Source organism: Micromys minutus (assembly GCF_963924665.1).
Source record: "Micromys minutus genome assembly, chromosome: 3".
Taxonomy (NCBI): Eukaryota; Metazoa; Chordata; class Mammalia; order Rodentia; family Muridae; genus Micromys; species Micromys minutus.
In genome coordinates, this window is record NC_137972.1 from 80,791,572 (window position 1) to 80,811,224 (window position 19,653).

At 48.7% G+C, this 19,653-nt stretch overlaps 1 protein-coding gene across 1 annotated transcript in view; it reads left to right on the forward strand.

The window, feature by feature from the left end:
- Positions 1–724: 724 nt before the first annotated feature.
- Positions 725–19,653, forward strand: part of ZNF710 (zinc finger protein 710) — a 62,398-nt gene continuing 43,469 nt past the window's right edge. The window contains exon 1 of the mRNA XM_080914504.1: positions 725–856. The gene's annotated coding sequence lies outside the window, so the exon portion shown is untranslated. The remainder of the gene's footprint in view (positions 857–19,653) is intronic.

Below are 19,653 nucleotides of genomic sequence, written 5' to 3' on the forward strand. Positions count from 1 at the left end.
CCTGCCCGTATTTCGGAAGGACTGGGCATTCAGGGGGTTCCCCGGACCCCCACTCCATTGGCTCTTCTTTGGGATAGGACACCCCAGACTTCCTGGGGGGGCTGTTCTCTCGAGCCCCCTTTGTGCCTGGCAGGGACAGCCCCCCATTTCCATACGAGGTTCTGACGCTCCCTTCTCCCCCGCTTGTTAATCTTTGTTCCCCTTTTCTGCTGAGAGGAGGGGAAAAAAAAGAGAGGGAGAAAGAAAAGAAGGAAAAAGGCGTGACTCGATTTTCAAACGAAACTCCCACAGCAAACAAAACCCTTTTAGAGAAATAAGAAAGGAGGAAGGAGGAAGAAAAGAGGGAAGGGGAAGAAAAAAAAAAGAGAGAAGCCTTCAGGCTTGCAATTCGAGTAGGAGAGTTGCAGCGAGAGAAAGAGAAAGAAAAGAAGAAAAATCCTCTCTGCGGTAGAAAGAGAAAAAGAAAACTTGGGCCGGCGAGAGGGGGGTGCTGGGGGGGTGGAAGGAAGTGAGAAAACAAAAGAGAGATAAAAGGGCTGCTTTTCTGTCTCTCTTCCTCTGCGAGCTGGCTTAGGAGGAGCTGTTTAGCATCCCTTCACGTCAGCCCTGCCTCATTCCCTTCTTCCAGGGAGGGAGAGAGCGCGAGCAGGAGAGAGCGAGCGAGCGCGAGAGAGAACAGGAGGGAGAGAGAGAGAGGGGGAGAAAGAGAGGAGCCGGAGGGAGGGTGGCAGAGCAGGGCGGGCGCGCGTGGAGGCGGCGCGCAGCAGCAACCCGGGCGGTGGGCAGCAGGAGCCCCCGGCCCGCCCGGCCCGGCCAGCCGAGGGCCCCAGCACGAGGAGCCGCGCCCGGACCCAGGGTGAGTGTCCCGCGCGACCCGCGGCCCCGCCAGCCCCCCGGGCGGCCCGCGGCAGGGTGGCTGGGGGCGCGGGGGTGGGTCGCTGCGGCCGCGGTCGACCCGCCCCCCGCCTCTCCCCGGGGACGGCGGCGCGCAGGCCCGCAGCCGCGCTGCAAACATGTCGTCTTTTCCTTTCACTTCCACATTCCCTCATGCCGGAGAGCTGGAGCGAGAGAGGGGGAAAGAGGGAGAGATGGCGTCTGGAGGGGGGGAGGAGGAGGGAGAGGGGGAAGGGAAGGAGAGAGAAGAGGAGAGAGAGAGAGAGAGAGAGAGAGAGAGAGAGAGAGAGAGAGAGAGAGAGAGAGAGAGAGAGAGAGAGAGAGAGCAAGAGAGAGAGCAAGAGAGAGAGCAAGAGAGAGAGCAAGAGAGAGAGAGCGAGCACAGGCAGAGAAGCAAAATGAAAGGAAAGCGCGGCGGCGGCGCGGGAGGCCGGGGAGGAGGCGGCGGTCTCCGGCCCCGCACGTGGGTGTCGCGGCGCTTGGGGACGCTCCCCCCGCACCCGGCCCGGGACTCAAAGTTTCACCCCTCGCCGCCCCGCCCCTGCGGCTGCCCACAAACTTTTTACTCCGGGAGCGGGTGGGGTGGCCGCGCGGCCCGGCCCGCGGGGTGGCGAGGGCGCAGCGCACAGCTGGCTTGCCGGGTGCCCCTCGAGGGCAGAGGGCGTCCCCAGCCCAGTACGGCGGGACCGGGGACCCCCCTCGGTGGCCTCGGCTCCGACCTGTTGAAGGCGCTCGCCCTGTGCCGGGAACGGGTGGGAAGATCCCCACGGCTGATCTCGAGCCTCCCGTGGCTCGGCCTCCCTTCTTCGCCGCCCCCTCTCCCTCTCCTCGCGGTCATTTTCCTAATTGGACGGAGCTGTGGGGCGTGATCGTTGGCGTCAGACGGAGTAGCCCCCCGAATCGGTGGTCTTCCTTCCAGGACTCTCAAACCCCACCGAGCCGGCCTCGGTGCCACCCCCAACCCCCAGCTGCGGACTTGCTAACTCGTGCGTAGCGGGTTGTTGGTTTTTTGTTTTTTTTTTTTTTTTTTTTCAACTTGCCTTTTAAGATGACTTTTATGGTCCCTGCAACTGCTTCCCTCCAGTCTAAACTGTAGTTTGGGAAGATTTAAGAGGCCAGGGAGGTGCTTGTGTGGGCTTTAACTAATCCAAAACGGTCATTAATGTATCTCTACGCCCTGCGAGATGGTTCCGACCAGGCCAAGCAGTAGCCTGGGTGTGTTTTCACCCGGACACTGCGGAGTTCCTTCACGGTCTTAGCGGCTAGCCTGCCAGTGAGGGGACACTTGACCTGCGGGCCCTGTGCCCTATCTTTGAAGGGCACCCTCAGCCCCTTTCTTTCCGTTTACAATGGAAACTCTCCGCCACTGTCCACCTGAAGACTTAACTAGTCCCCGTGGGTACCTCGGAAGCTCACAAAACTCCCCCACAGGTGTGCGGAGGACTTTGTGCTGTTGGGGGCCATCCAGCCAGCTTTGACGCTGCCCTCTCAGCCTTGCCTTTGTACATGTGTAAGTAAAAAGCAAAGTTCATTTCTGCCAAAGAGAACTGGTGTATGGGAACAGGGGTGGGGGTGGGGTCTTCCTAGGAACCTTCAAATACCTAGGGAGCTGGTGTGAGGGGCGGGAAGTGGTCCTTACTGGTCCTTAGATATAAGTGTTTTCTCCTCAAAGCTGATGGGTCTGTCTGGTTTTGATTTTGACCGTCACCTTTTCACTTGTTTTAAAGCAAATTTACCTTTGAGACCTTTGCTTGGTGGTTTTTTCTGCTCTCTCATCCCACAAGTAACCCTTGGCCGGGCACCTGCTGTTCTTGGAGCACAACCTTGAATTGCTCACTTACAGCTCCAGCCACCTTGCAGAGCTGGCTTTGCTGTAGAGGGGCACTGGGTAGAGCTGCTTTCTTTGGTGTAGGGAGAATGGCCAGTCTGGCCTGGTTTCCCGAGTGACCATGTGCCAAGAGTTTCAGTGAGTCGGGGTAGGGACAGGTTGGTCTGGAGTGTCTTGGTTGTCTTCTCCACGCTGTTCTGAGCTGACCCTTGGCCCCATGGTGTATGAGGCCTTTGCTAGTAGTGTGTCGGTCCCTCTGTCACAACTATTCGTTTTACTTTATGCTCCCTGTCTAGAGCTGAGAAGACAGACAAAGTCTCGAATACTCTCTGAGTTGGAGGAAAGAATAATGGGTTCACCAGAGATTTTGATTAGCTCCTAGTTTAGGTTTGCCTTCTGGTCTAGAGATACTTCTTTTGAGACAATGTAGTGTCTCCTTACCCAGCCCAGACTGGCTGTGAACTGGAAATCCTCCTGTCCCAAGCTCCCAAGTGCTGACATTACAGGCATGTGCCACCAGGCCTGGCTGTAGCATAGATTTTTGTTCCCTCAGAATACCTGAGGGTATCGACCTTCTTTGGGGGGTTCACAATATTATATATTTACATTACATTCATAACAGTAGCAAAATGAAGTTAGGAAGTAGCAAGGGGTCAACAGGACTGTATTGAAGGCTAGCAGCACTAGGAAGGCTTCCAGCACTGGGAATCCTGGAAAACTGAAAGGAAGCCATTGCATTCCAGAAGAACCAGGTGGAAAGGTCCACTACCCCCTGCACCCGGTTTGGTGCAGGTTCCTCCTTTGGCTTGGTCACCCACAGATCTCCCATATCTTACAAGGGCTGGGCCCCAAGCAACTTGCTCAGTTTGCAGAAGGAAAGATTCTGAATCCTCAAGGCCTCTGTGAAGAGTAGGTGAGCCATTCCTTTAATTTCAAAGCTAGGAGACCTTAGGGAGGTTGTTTAAAAACAACCAAGGCAGAAAGATCACCCACTCCATTGACCTCAGAGTCAACAGCAGTCCAACAGGCACTTAGATCTGAGCCCCCAGGATCTGTTTCCAGCACCCCTCTCCTCAAGGCCTTTTACTGCTGCCAAGCCACACGTAGTTCAACATGACTGTGAGGAGGGAAACCATGGCTGCTAGTACTGTACAGGCTGAGATAACATTGCCTTATTTTCTAGGTATGTGTACTTGCAGCTCTGGAGGACTGGGCAGGCCAGGGCAATTATTGGGGGTGCTTGCTATTTTAACACTGACTTCTTTAAAGTCTAGCAATACAGCAGGGTAGAAGTTTAGTCATCAGGATGTTCCTAAATTATCCGGTTTCGATCCTGAATACATTCTTCATACTTTGTACTTGTGCATGGTTTATTTAGGGTTGGCCAGAGGGGGGAAATGGGGGAAGAATGAAAGGCCTCAACCAGTTGTTCTCCATTCAGGATTTAGATATGCTAGGATGTTTTGTAGGGCAGAGACCTTGGTTATCTATGGATTCCCCCCCCCATTGTCTTATTATTCAATTTATGTATTTATTGCTTTTTGCTTTGTCTATTGCTAAGCCCTTGTAAGACCAATATATAGTTGGTCATTCATAAATACTTGTTGAATGATGTACTGGACATTAGGAAAAGCATTTCCCTCCCAGGAGGAGCTCAGAAATGACACACAGAGGCAGGGACAGGGAAGTGATTGATGGGGGCTGCAGAGTTGTGCTGTGATTCATTGTTTCAAGCTCCAGACAGGTAAGGCAGGAGGGGGTTGGGAAAGACTGGATCCTGACTGGGTGGAGCCACAGGGTGGAGACTTGTACAGGACAATAGAGAGGTTTTGAATTGGACTCAGACACTGGGAGAATAATATAATCAGATGTTCTGGCCTAGGATTATGCTAAAGAATATATATGTATCATCTCCCATAGTCCTTGTGGGTGCTGGCAGACACAATGCTATTCTCATTTGGTGGCCTGGGAAACTGCACAGAGGCGTTAAGTCATTTGTCCCGGGGCACGGAGGTGGTATCTCAGCCCCCGGCCGACTTTGCTTCCCTGGAATGATCACCTAGTCAGGCCTCTCTACTCATTCGAAGGAGCTGAGTTTAAGCCTTTAGGTTCTCCTTAACGGTTGGTTAGTGAAAAGGCAAATTGTCAACAGGGGCAATGGTATCACACACTTTTAATCCCAGCACTCACGGGAGGCAGAGGCAGGTGGATCTCTTGAGTTCCGAGGCCAGCCTGGTCTATAGAGTGAGTTCCAGGACAGCCAGGGCTACACACAGAGAGAAACCCTGTCGAGGTGGAGAGGGGGGAGGGTTGTCAGTCTGCAGCACCCCAAGGATGGTTCAACCAGTGAGGACTGAAAAGGTGTGCTTATTTTCCAGGCAGGACCTAATTACTTTCCAGTAGCAGTACTGGATCAGGACTATCTTTGTACTTGACAAGAATTTCAATGCATGCGCACACATAGGAACACAGGTGATGCTGGGAATCAGATCCAGGGTTTTGCCCATGTATAGTACCACTCAGCTACATTCCTGCCCTGTTGGAATATATTTAAACGGATGGGAATTTTAAAGCTAAAGGAATGTACTGTTGAGCGTTGGGGAAATGGCCCAGGCAGCAAAGTGCTTGTGAGTTAGAAGATCAGCACCCACATGAATTCTATGATGCATACACTTGTAACTCCAGAATTGGGGCAGTGGAGACAGGAGGACTGCTGGGGCTCTCTGGCTGGCCAGCCTAACTAGTCCAGGAGACTACCTCAAAACAAACAAGCAAACAAGGTAGATGGTACCTGAAGGACAGTTTGGCCTCCACCTGCATGCAAACCTGCACCTGCACACACAAATGCACCTACATACCTTACACACACACACACACACACACACACACACACATGCGCTCGCAGGTGTGCGTGCAGTCACCTTCTCCAGCAGATGTCCCACAGGAGTAAAGCCCAGTGTGCTAGTCCAGCGAAGAGCAGAGCCTAGCAGCAGTTTGTTTACGGACGTGGTTCTAGGCACTGTGCTATCCCATCCTCCTGGAGCTTGCAGTCTGTCTAGGAGACAGACATTAAACGAATAATTACACAAATACTCTTTAATTATAGTTGTTATAATGCTTCAAAGGCAAAAGTTCAGAGGCATAGGAGCCAATAATTAGGGAGGGAGGAGTGGAGGGACAGTTCCTGAAGAAAGGGTATCTGAAACAACTTGGATGGAGGGCTTTTATAATGGGGGGGTATACTTTGTCTTTTTTTTTTTTTTTTTCTTTCTTTGGAAATAGAGACAGTAGAGAAGAGAAAGGCCCTCTGGGTAATAATGGAAGGGGCTAGACAGCTTGTACAAGTCTAACCCAAAAGCCTTTACAAACATTTTAGTACTTTATTTACTATGTATGTGTTTTGGCATAAGGAAACCATAGTGCATTGTGTGGAAGTCAGTTCCACTGTGTGGATCCTGGGAGACTGGATTCTGGTTATTTGGGCTTGGCAGCAAGTGCCTTAACTCGCAAAGCTAGCCTGCTGACAGTGCCTCTCCCCTACTGCTGGGTTTTGGTTTGCTTGTTTTTAGTAACTAAAGCTAGCCTAAACTTGCTGTGTAGCTCAGAGTCTGGCCTTGAACCCCCGATCCTCCTTTAGAAGGTAAATGCTGGGTCTGCAGGCATGTGCTACCTTACCACGCTTGCCTTAAGTTCACAGCCACCCCTGGGATTACAGGCACATACCATCTGGCCTGGCTTAGTGTGTTCACTTTGATAAGAATCTTACTGATTTTCCTATGTGATTACCTAGGAGCTTGGTAGAAATGCAGACTCCTGGGCCCCTCAAAGATTTTCTGAGGCTTCATTTTAACAAGAGCACCAAGGAGGTGGCTCTGGCAAATGGGAGTCCTGAACTGGGAGATTGGTTAGTTTTGCCGGCAAGGAGGGGTGTGACCTGGAACTACTTCTGGCGAGTAGCAGGGAATTAGGCAATCTCATAGGTCCTTCCTGGCATCTCTGACCTTTAGCTTTTGGAGCTTTGTGCTATCACCAAGCTCACTCTGCCTTGCCTTCCTTTTCCCCTGGAAAGCACTCTGGCACCCCCAGAGCTTTTGAAGGTATCGGAGTAAGTTGGAAGTAGTAGAGCGTTGAGCCACAGGCTATGCACAGGGAGATTTATCCTGCAGTAAGAAAACCCGGCCAGGTCGAAGGGCTTTAGGGAAGGGAGGTGTAAGGTTTCCGCCAGAAGTGGAAGTTAAAACCTTACGGGAAACCTGCTTAGTGGTTCTATGGGTTCAAACTTGGTCTTTTTAGAATTGCGTCAGAACTTTGTCCCTGGCCTCCTGAAGTCACTGCAGGGAGGGACTAGACTGGGGTGCTTGCAGCTGGGTTGGGGTTCTTCCCTGAAGCCATGCAGGTTATTAATGTACATGGTGTTCTGGAAGAAGACTACTGTGCTCTTTAACATCAGGGAGCCCTTGGTTGTGGTTTGTAACCCCTTTAGGGGTGTGTGTGTGTGTGTGTGTGTGTGTGTGTGTGTAACAACCCTTTCACAGGGTTGCATATCAGATGTTCACATTACAGGTCACAACAGTAGCAAAATCACAGTTATGAAGTAGCAACAAAAAATTTTATGGTTGTAGGGGGGTCACCATAACATGAGGAACTGTATTAAAGGGTCTCAGCATCGGGAAGTCGAGACACACTGGTCTATACTATGCTCAGTTCTGGTAATAGAACCCAGGGTCTCATTAATGCAAGGTAAGAGCATGGCCACTGGTCACATCTCTAGCCCCTTTTCACTTTTTCCTTTCACTTTCATTTTTGAAAAATTATGTGGGGAGTGTGTGCATGTGCATGCATGAGGTCAGAGGACATCTTGTGGGAGTCAGTTCCCTCCTACTGCCATGTGGGTCTTGGGGATTGAACTCAGGTTGTCAGCTTGGTGGCAAGCCTTTATCTCCTGAACTGTCTCGATGGCCCTTCTTTGAGACAAGGTCTTACCAAAGTGGTAGCCTTCAATTTGCCCTGCTACAAAGCCCAGGGAGACTTGTAATCCTCCTCCTCAGCCTCCCAAGTAGGTATCACCCAGACCAGTACTTACTACGTGCAGGGCCCAATTCTAAGTACTTTACGTGCTGTCTAACATTTGTTTGTTCTTTTGTGGGGAGTGGAAATCGAAAAAGAACTGCATAGTTCAGGCTGCCCTCCATCTTGCCATGTAGCTGAAGCTGGCCTTGGACTCTTAATACCCTTTCCCACCCTTCCTGAGTGCTGGGACTGCACTACTACAGCTACTGTTTGGAGCTCCGTTTAGATATTTAAATCACTCCTTTAAATACAGTAACGTCCCTGAAGTCCTATGTAGCTGGATTGGACACAGGTGGGATGGGGGTTAGAGTAGCAGTGGAGAGAGGGTATACAGCCCCCCACCCCCTTAGTAAGCATCTTCTAGTTGTTCCTGTATTGTGACAGGAAGATTTTTCCTAAGGAAACAGAGAGATGGGATGGGGGCAGGTTCCCAGACTGCCTCTGAAAACCCATATCACCATTGGGTCCAACTTCTTATTTGCAAAGCAAAGAATTAGCAAAGGAGATTACCGCAGCCTTGAAGACTAAACATTCTGGAAGGAAAGCCTTTGAAGAATTGCACCCTTGAATTAGGGGAAGGGGTTGCAGGAGGAAATTGGGGTAGATCCCCAAACGGAACAGATTAAAGGGTGTTAGAACCAGAGCTGGCCAAATGCATGTCAGCGGCATCATAAGGTGAAATAGCTGGTTTTATTACCTCCTAATTAATGTGTGGTGCTCCCAGAGCCGACCCTTCCCCCACCCCCCAGTGCCTTACCGCAGCACAGAGGCCTTCTGTCTTCTCTTTTACTCCCCTATGCTATCTGGATTTTCATGCATATGATTTTTCCTTATATCATGTTTGCAAACGGGGTCAAATCACTCTCAGAAGTGGGGCAGCCTTTAAGAGGGTTTTGGTTCTGTCTTTCACACCCGCCATTGTACGAGTTTCTGGTATTAAATATATATGCTCTATTGTGTGTTTATTTCTGGGAGTTCGCAGAGAGCTGTGGGAAAATGTGAGGATTTTCCAAGCAGTCAGAACAGAGCGTAAGATCACTGTGGCCCAACAGTCTTTCCTCTGTACCCCTGGTAAAATGAGGTCAGAAACATGGCTACAGAAAGCAAGAATGCCCAGATTTAAACAAGAAACTAACTTTGCTGATGACTTTTGCCTGTGTGTGGATTGTCTGGGGCTGGGGAAGGGCGTCGACTTGGGTGCCACCCCGGTGACCATCCCATTTCCAGTAGGACAGTGATGGCATAGCTTCCTGGTTGTGAAGGCAGTTCTGCGTGTCTGGTAAAACACAACAGGCAAACCTGACTGCTGGGATTATGTGTCACACTAGCCTGTCTTCCTACCGACCCGACCAGCTGGCCTCTTGAGGACTGTCAGGTGCCCTTTGGAAGCCAGTGGCTTGCTTGGTTAATCTCACTTTGTCATTCTGATAGTGGGCCTTGGGCTTTCAAACTGTCTTGTTGACAAACGCTTTGTCCCATCTTTGCTACTCTATTAGCTTCCGACCCCTTGTAGATATGCCTTGACTTGGCCTCCCTCCCACGGTCCTACTGGAATCCGGCCTCTTCACCTCTGTCCAAGCTGACAACCTGTGCCTGCCTCCCTAGGCTGTTCCCCCGCCTTCTCATTATGTCCTGCCCACACGGCCTCTGTAGGAGTGGACTCCCTCATCCTGGACTCTGGGTTTCTGTCTACACTTGAGGTCAGGCCAGTCTCCCAGTTCCTTTCCTGTGTGACTTTCTTCACACCAGACTCCATTTCTCCTCTCTCCCTCCCTGTCCGCCTGGCATGGTTACTGTCAGACAACCTCGCCCGCTTAGATCTGGTTTCTCACTGGTCCTTCTCTGATTCTGTTATCTCTGCCATTTCCCCCTGTCCTGTCCTTGGTGCCCTGGCCACAGTCCTCAGCATTTGGCTTTCTGTCTGGTTCAGCCTGAGTGGTGAGGGCTCTCTATCTTGGCCACATGCCCCAGGCACAGCCCACAGCTGGATTGCCTTTGGTTTGCGACACATTCTGACATCTGTGCGGTTTAACAAGTGAGATCAGTTCATTTACGTTTGGTATAGTTTTATATATTTAGCTGGGGTCATAGATGCCGCCCCATCCAGGTGTGGTGCTGGAGATAGGAATCTGCATTTTATGCTAGCCTGCGCCCCTAACTGAGCTACATGCCCAGCCCCTTGTTTTGTTTTAAGACAGGGCTTCATTGTCTGGCCCTGGCTGACCTGGAACTTAGATATAGAACAAGCCATCCTCATACTTGTAGTGTCTTCCAGTCTGCGGCCCCCCCAAAAGCCTGGCTGTCTGTACCTAATTTTCTCTTTTTTGAGATAGAATCTCTGCATAGCCTTAGCAATGAATGATTTCAGTGTGTGGATCAGGCTAGCCTGAACCTCACTGCTGGAATTAAAGGTGAGCACGGTCATGCCTGGCACCCCCTCCACACCCAGACAATACAAGGAATTTGAAAGGCTTTATAGAAAATCCCCAACGTCTCTGTTCACATTCATCTGCCACAGTAGTTTGGCTGTCTCTCTTTCCTTTTTTCTTTTTTGGAGGCAGGGTCTCAGTCTAGAGCTCTGTAGACCTCTTTTCCAGGTCTGCCTGCCTCTGCCTCTTGAGTGATGGAATCAAAGGCATGCATCCCCATGCCCAGCTCCTTTTCTTTCTTTAATCCCACAAACTAATTAGGTACTGTTAGAGAAAAGCATTTTTATGCGTGTGTTCATACACGAATGTGCGTGTGCTTGTGCCGTGTCTGTGAATGTGCACTTCCTTGAGCCTGAGCCATTATACCAATTCAGGAAAGCAGGTTCTTTCAGGGAGGGAATGCTTCCTTCTCGCAGGTCTTTAAGTCCAGCAGATCTATCCATTTATTAAGAATTCTTTGCAGTTTTGAGGAGCAGAACTCAACACACACAGGAAGGCCCTGCCAGTCTTACCCAGAGTCTCTAAGGGACTCCCTTTTTGATGACCACCCCCATCATCCCATCCCACCCCCACTCATGGCGAACCAGCTTCCTTCGTTCCTTCCTGTGCCCCTTGACACCCTGCTTTGTGCACCAATGGATGCCTGTTGCCAAATGCCTTCTCTTTTGAGCCAAAGTCCTAGTTTTGTCAGGCCTACTTAAAACTGCTTGTTGGGCTAGAGAAGCAATAAAGCTGGTACGGTGTTTAGGAGAACCCACATTTAATCCCCAGGACTCATGTAACAAAAGTAAAATAAAAGAAAGAAAAGGAAGAAAGGCATGTGTGCTGTGTGTTTGTAATTTCAGCACAGGGGAGAGGAGACAGGGTAATGAAAAAAAAACAAGAAAAATAAGTGGATGTATCTGAGGTCCCTAAGGTCCTCCTCTGCACACACTCTCACGTATGCCTGCATACATGAACATACACTACATGTCTTCTGTGCTCTCTCCATATGCTTTTCCATTCCCTCTTGTAAAATTAATCCACCACGTTCCTCTCTCTTTTTAAAAAAGATTTATTTATTTTACTTACATGAGTCCACTGTAGCTGTTTCAGACACAGCAGAAGAAGGCATCAGATCCCATTACAGATGGTTGTGAGCCATCATGTGGTTGCTGGGATTTGAACTCAGGACCTCTGGAAGAGCAGTCAGTCAGTGCTCTTAACCACTGAGCCATCTCTCCAGCCCCCATATTCCTTTCTATTTGATTTTTGCTTGTTTGTGAGAAAGGTCTAACAATATAGCCCTGGTTGGCCTGGAACTTGTAGAGATTTTCTTGCCTTCGTTTCCCAAGTGCTAGGATTAAAGCCCTGTACCGCATGAGTAGCGCTTTGCTTGCTTGTTGAGACAAGGTCTCACTTTGTAGCTGGAGCTGGCCAGGGAATCACTGAAGTCCAGGTAGGTACTTCTGCGTCTGTCTGTTATCCTGAGTGGTAGTGCTGGGATAACAGGCATTCTGCATCCAGTGGGAAGGGGATATATAGGGCTCAGACTCCCATACTGCATGCCAAGCTTTTTAAAAGCTTGGGGCCATTCTACTTATTTCTGGAGTCCCAGTACCTGGCTCACTATTAGGAGGAGTCATTAATAGACTTCTCTTGATTGAATAGATTTCATGGTAAAATCAATTACTTTTTAATAATAATAATAATAATAATAATAATAATAATAATAATAATAATGGTATAAGACCACCTGTTCTATGATTGTGGACTAGTCCAGCTTACCTCAGGTGCTCAGTGTCCTTGGCTACACTGAAAGGTACTTTTCAGGGTCTTCCCACAGTCAGTGGTCCTGACATTCAGTGCTGTTTATGACTGTTGCTGCAACACCAGTTGTCAACTCGTGGCTCACAAGTGATAGGAAGAGATGGGAGGGCTGTGGAGAGAGAGGTCGATCTAGAAGTAGCTGGCCATGAATTGGAAGGGAGAAGAAAGGTACTTAAGAGTGAGTTCTCATAACAGAGGCTGGGGTCGATTGCTGGCCTGGCCTAGCATGCACAAGGCCCCAGCAGAAGCCAGGAAGGTGCAAGAAACACAAAATTATGACAGGTGGTTGGAGGCCAGCCTGGTCCACACAGTGGGTTTTAGGACTCCAGAGCTACACTGTGAAACCCTGTCTCGGGGAGCAAAACAAACAAGGAGGGAAGAAAGGGAAAGAAAATGGGTGCAAACCCTCAAACCTCCACCAGCAGAGAACAGCATCCTACCAACATACAGGTCCTGCAGTCAGGGGGCGGGGGAAGAAACGAGGTCCCACTATGTGCCCATGTACACAAGAGTGAGCTGAGGGATCTTTCTAAGTGAGAAAACAAGGGGCAGAGGGCCTGGCTGAGCTTTCCCTGGGGAGGGGAGCATTTTGAATTTTGTGCTTCATGCTCATACTAACCGGTAACAAATATCCATAAAGAAGGAAGTCCATGTGGTGGGGGAGTCTCCCAGGTGTCCTCAGCATTTCAAATAGGCTTTCAGGGACTTCCTGCAGCTTATTGGGTTTTTTAAGGACTTTATTTGTGCGTGTGTGTGTGTGTGTGTGTGTGTGTGTGTGTGTGTGTGTGTGTGTTGGAGGAAAGGCATGTGTGCCATGGTGCATGTGTGAAGGTCGGAGGACAATGTTGTGTTGATTCTCTCCACCTTTATGTGGGTTCCAGGGGCTCAGGTCAGACTTTTGAAGCACCTCTATCTCGGAGGCGTCTCATCAGCCCAAGCTTACCCTTTTACAGACCAAGGAAGTGAAGCTCAGAAGTCTGCATGAAGAGAGATTTAGAACCTAGCATTAAATCTAGTTGGACTCCAGAATTACTGGGCTCTTCTATCTAGATCCTCCCCACCCCCAGGCACCTGCTCTTCAGAGATAAGGCATCTCCCAGTTGCACAGGCTGGTTTGGAATTCATTGTGCAGTGTAGGCTGATCTCACACTCAGCAGTCCTCCTTCCTCAGATTCCCAAATTCTAGATTATAAGAAGGAATAAACTACCCCACCCGGCTCTCTTCACATAAGAATGCTTTGCCTGCACGTATATACAAACGTGTGTATATACAAGCACAGCATGTGTGATTAGTGCCCACAAAGGTTAGAAGATCATGTATGTTTCAGATCATGTATGGATCCCTGAAACTGAGTTACAGATGGTTATGAGCCACCATGTGGTTGCTGGGAACCAAATCTGGAAGAGCAGCCAGTGCTCTTAATTACTGAGCCATCTCTTCAGCCTAAGTTCTCTTCTTTTCTCCTCTTCCTCCTCCACCCTCTTTTGTTTTGCTCAAAGTAGAGTTTCTTCTGTGTAGCCTTGAACTTGTTCTGTAGACCAGGCTGGCCTCAAACTCAGAAATCTGTCTGCTTCTGCCTCCTTTAAGTGCTGGGCTTAAAAGAGTGTGCCGTCATGCCCCCCTCTGTTTTTTTAAGCTGACATTTTATTGCTCATGAGCCTGTGGTCATCCATTTACCTTGGCCTAAACCCAGTTGAATGTGGTCTATTCCTGCCTCTTCAGCCGGCCTGTGTCTCCAGGGCAAAGCTCAGGCAATGCTGGGGAAGGCAAGCCCCATACCCTGCCGGCTGCATCAGACACAATGAGGAAGATTAGAGATGGGCTCTGCAGTCCTGTCTTTGAAGTGGCCAGCTTTCATCAGAATGTCTGAACTTCAGCATAATGTCAAGGAAGCTTTTACTACTTACTGTCTGTGAACTGACCTCAGGGAGGTGTCGGCCACTGCCAGGTACCCAGAGAGATCACATCCTGGTTTCTGAAGCCAATGCCTTTACTTTGTTTTATGGTCAAGAAGTTTTCAGAGCTAAAGGCACTTACTTAGTACTTGGAAGATTCCAAAAGGATTTTTTTTTTTTTTTTAATTAAAGGCAGGTTTATTGGGAAGCTGCTCTCCAGTGGGTGAGTTCATTGACCCCAAGGATCAAGGCCAGGGAGATCACTGTGGGGGGAAAGGGGGGAGGGTAAAGGGGGGAGAGAGCGAAAGAGAAAGGGTCAGGGAGAGAGAAGGGCTAGGAGGATAATTTTTTTAAAAGTACTTTTCTATGGGGAGGTGTAAATTGGATGACATGCCTTTAATTAAAGGGGAAGAAAGGTGTATGTGTGTGTGTGTGTGTATACAAAACATATATATACACACACACAAATACATACACATATATATATATATATATGTTTATGTTTTGTTTTTATTTTTGTCTCCGACAAGCCTGCATTGTTTTTCAAAGCAAGGGTATTGACTACTTTCTCTTTGTGGAAGAGAAATGCTGGGTAGAGAACAAAGCTAAAGGAGGTGGCCATATGTCGTGCAAGACTATAATTTATAGGCTACAACTTCACCCAGGGGAAGAATTTGGCGTCTTTAAGAGATACAAAACCATCCTAGTACCTGGTATGTAAGATCATGTATTTTCTAAGAGTTGTTGTTTCTTCAGAGAGAGGTGGGGCCTTTTTTTGTGATGCTAACAGGGATAAGAAGTTCTTGGCATCTGTTTGAGCTGTTGTGCAAAGTACTCTGGCCGGTTCCGCCTAGACAGGTCCCAGTAGCCCACCTTCCCATTGCTGTGTCTGATGGAGCATCTCAGAGTCATTGCCATGTAAATTTCCTACCCACTGATGGAGCTGAATGGCTGAATGGAGGAGAGCAGGTGCCCAGAAAGCGTTTGCTTGTTGATATTTGAGATAGACTTTAAAGCTTTCAGCTTTTGATCCTAACCAGGGCCTCAGACATCCAGCCGCCTCCCTTGCTCCTGGGGTTTTCCTGACACTTGAATAATTAAGTTTGTGCTGTGTGGAGCTTATCCTTCCTTGGGCTCCTGGACACATTTGAATGAGGACCACTCCGAACATGGTGGGCCAAACACCCAATGTCCATCTTCTTCTCCATCTTCTCCTCCATCTTTATCTTGGAACCTTTCCTGTAGGGAAGGCAGTGTTCTGTCTCTTTTACAGAACTTACGAGAATTTCTCTGCCCACAAATCTCAGCACAGAAGCTGCCCTCTAACCTTTTTGAGATGAAGTCTCACGAAGCCCGAGCTGGTCTTAAATTGGCTGTTGTAGCTCAGGCTGGCCATAAACTCCCAATCCTCTTACCTCTCTCTATGAAAGATAGACTATTGCTGTGTTGCCCAGGCTGGCCTTCAATATCAAGGAATCCTGCATAAGTCTGCTGAGTAGCTGGACTACAGGTTAACCCAGCCGTGACACTGGTCATTCTCCCTTTCTTCAGGAAATGGGCTTTGCTTCCTCTCCACTCAGCTCCTCAGCCCACTACCTCTGCTGTCATGAAGACAGCCCGTACAGAGGCTGTGTCCTCAGAATTTGTCTTCAGAGACTAGAGAAGCCTGGTCTACAGGGTGAAATCCAGGACAGCTAAGGCTACATGGGGAAACCCTGGTTTGAAAACAGACAGACAGACAAACAAACAAACAAAAACAACAACAAAAAGAAAGAAAAGAAATTGGAGGATTTTTGTGGCTCTGCATCGGAGATTCTCCCTGGCTGGGACCTTCCAGATAATTCTAATTCCTTTTTTTCTGAAACATACCTATTAGTCCTCGAAAGGACGCCAATGCAGTTTTAAGATGTTTCTGTGCAAAGGTACATACACACACCTTTAATACCAACACTCACTCAGGAGGCAGCTGGCAGATCTCTGAGTTTTAGATCAGCCTGGTCTCTGCAGCAAGTTCCATCCAAGACAGGCAGGGCTACACAGAAAAAAAAAAACCTGTCATAATATATGTGTTTTAGGAATGAAAAGTTTAGATCTTACTGGTAAAGCTGTCTCACTCAATAGCATTAACCATACATGGCAGTACATGTAATTCTGCAGGAGGCTGAGATAGGAGGGCTAACATCATCACCACAGGTTCAAGGCCAGCCTGTTCATCAGGCCAGTGTGGAACTAGAGAGTGAGAACCTGTCTCAAAAATAAACAAAAATAGGACTGGGGACAGGCCTCAGCTTGGTTCACAAACATGGGAACCCAAGTTCAGATCCCCAGAACCCACCCATCTAAAAGTTCAGACACCATGGGTACCTGTCTACAATCTTAGCACTGGGACGGTGGAAACTGGCAGACCCCTGGGGTTTGTTAGCTAGCCATGATGTCTGATGAGCTGCAAGTGCAGTGAGAAACCCTGTCCTTAAAGGAAGCTGAAAAGCAATGAACGGCATCCAGTGTTGATCTCTTACCTCTACATACATGTGCATTCTTGTGCACATGCACAAGTGTACCACCCCCAAGGTCACACACATACATTATACATGTAAAATAACATACAGAGAGGTAATAAAAATCACTATCTTCTCTGGCCTTTTTTGTTTGTTTGTTTGTTTTGTGTTGTGTTTTCTGAGCCAGGATTTCTCTGTGTAGCCTTGGCTGTCCTGGATGGAACTCTCTGTAGATCAGGCTAGCCTTGGAACTAAGAATTCCATCTACCCCTGCCTCCTGAGTGCTGAGATTAAACACACGCACCACCATCCAACATGACCATTTTTTTTATTACAAAGAAGTTTATTACAGAACATTAATATAATAAATGGGCCAAAAAAGATCTATAATCATTAATATTTTAAAAGGAGTATATATACACCCCTTCAGCAAATTTTTAATTCAAAATATGAGATTGTACTGTTTGTACCGTCTTGTTACTTAATTAACAATGTTAAATTAGTTTTTTAATTAAAATCCTCTGTGGGTTAAACATTCTCCTTAGAGCCACTGCAAAGGATTATAGCATTCTTCTGAGCCAGTAGATGGGCATTTTAGTCAGAGGTTGACATCAGATGTCTTCCTCCATTGCTGTCCGCCTTATCTTTTGAGACAAGGTCTCTTATTCAACCTGGAGCTCACCCATTAGCTTGATTGGCCAAGCCCTGGGGATCCCCCATCTCCACCTGCCCAGTGCTCTGGATCTGGGATAAGTACAGCTCACTGTCTGGTCTGGCTTTTTTATGTGGGTGCTGGGAATCAAACTCAATCAAACTGCAGAGCAATCAGTTTACCATATAAGGTATCCCCCAGTCCCAGGACTAAGATTTAGTCTTCCGCAGTTTGACAGTTTTCTGGGTTTGGTTGGCAGTGTCATGATTTTGGAGACAGGGACCCACCCTGTAGTCCAGACTAGTCTGGGACTCTGTAGCCCAGGGTTGGTTTCAGGCTCTTGGCAATACCCCTGCCTCAGCTTCCTGCATGCAGGGATTATAAACATTCATCTCCATACTCCCCTCAAGGACAAAATTTGGTGGTAAAATTGCCTTGCAGAAAGGCCCTTAGCATTTTGGTTCCTTATCACCAAGCACCAACTTTTTGTCTTAAACACTGTTGTCTGTTTATTTTTGGGTTTGGGGGGGTTAATACGTTTTCCAAGTCCTTTCCTCATGCATAGCAAGAAGCCCTGCATTACTGGCCTCTGTTAGCCTGGGAAAGAAAGTTCCAGTTTTATGCCTCTATTTTGCACCTTGGCCTCCAGGTCTGGCCCTGCCTTACCCTTTCTAACCTAGGGCAATAGTTCTTTGGTTCCCTGGGAAACCTTTTACTAGGGCTGAAGGGAGACTCTCAGGAAACAGGCCAGTCTCTTTGCTAGGGAGATAACCCTAAAACAAACATCCTGTCCTTGATGAGGCTGGGCTTGCTGGGCCTCTGGGGTGGACGGAGCTGATGATATCCTGTGTGGGCTTCTGCCCAAAGTTGGGCCCCTTACACTACACACTGCTCCTTCCGCCATCCTCTGGTAAGAAGAGAGGGAAGTTAGTCTTTCTTGAGGAAGTAGCATTCATGCAGGCTAAACTGGGCCTTCCTGTTCCTTCTGAATGGCTCTTCCTCCTTTTCCTTCCTCCTGCTCCACATGGTCCATTTGTCATGGTAGTTGGTGGTGGGGGGTTGAGGCCTTCCCTCCTTAGTGTCTTTCTGTTTTGTTCTTGATGTAGAGGCCTATGTTTGGCCATGTTCATGTGTCAGAAAAACTCTCCTCATCTCCTGCACCCTCTGTCAAGCTGAGGCCGGGCCCAGCCTGCTGTCTTCTGTCTTCTTTCAAGCCTGCCTGGAAAGGCCACAGGCTTGAGGAGGCCCAAACTGCCCCCCCCCCAAGAGACCCAATATACCAGCTGCCGCTGCCCGAATGGATAATAAAAAACTAAAGCACAAACCCCAGCCCCAAGAGAAGGATGTCGTTTCAGTTTATATGAACCTGAAGCTAGAAAAGAGAGGCGCAGGTTAGGAGAGGAAGCCTGGATGTTTCCCCTGGGGTGGGCTTTGTTTAAATTTTAATATGCTCTTCCTTTTCTCCAAGCGCCAGCCACCCAGCCACGCTCCCAGCTCCTTTGTCACTCTATCCTTGTTATCTTGCTGGTGGAGGAGATTCCTTATCTACCCAGTCCTCCCTCTCTTCCAAGTGGCGCATTCCGAAACCCCCCCTCCCCATTTTCGATAGAATGCGATAGATCCCCCTCTGCACCCTTAGATTCAGATGGAACCTGCTAGCTAAGATTTGGGAGGAAATGGACTACTTTGAATGGTATTAGACCCACCCAAGGTACAAGCACTAAGCTACTTGGGCATCCTAGGAGAGGCGTTCTGGCCCACCTTTCGAATTTTGGGGAACCATGGGTTGAAGGGTGAGGGTCTCTGCTGTGCGTGGCTTGTGATGGAGTCAGTCTGATTTAACTTTTAACTCAGCACCATCCTCTGTAGACTGAAACCATCACATGGAGATATAGGCTGCTTCCACCTTTTCAGGCACTGACCTAAAAGACCCTGTAGACCTAAGCTCAGAGGGAAGGAAAGGACCCACAAATGTGTCACGGGACTCAGGCTGGGCGGGTATGCTTTTCAGTCTTGGCTCCTTATCCCCTAGCCTCCCAAGCCTTAGTTTCACAAGCCTGTGAACTGGGCTCAGGCAACTCTTTTTAGTGTGTATGCTCAATGCTGTCATTTCCCCTGTGGCCCAACTCTGATACAAAGGTGGATATCATGGTCTCTGTCCCTAATCCACAGTGATAATGGTTGGACTTACACACAAGAGCTTATAAAATTGGCTGCGATTTTGTTGTTGCTTTGTTATGTGTTGTAGCTTTTTGTTGTTGTTTTGTTTTTGTTGAGACAGAGTCTTTGTAGCTGAGGCTGACCTTGAACTTGTGAGGATCATCCTGTCTTAGCCTCCCTAACCCTGGAACTGCAGACTAGAGCGGCCACAGCTGGCTTGGTTTTGGACTGCTAGAAGTAGAGAGCCCGGGGCTGCTTGCTTGCTGGGCAGGTGCTTTAATGCTGAGCTTTCATCCCCAGCTCAGCAATTACTAGGGGTGGGGAGAAGTGGGGTCAGGGTTGATGGGGATGGCCTAGCAGGCAAAGTGGGTCTTGCAAAGCAAAATGCAGGACCTGTGAGAAGAGAAAAGTGGTTGG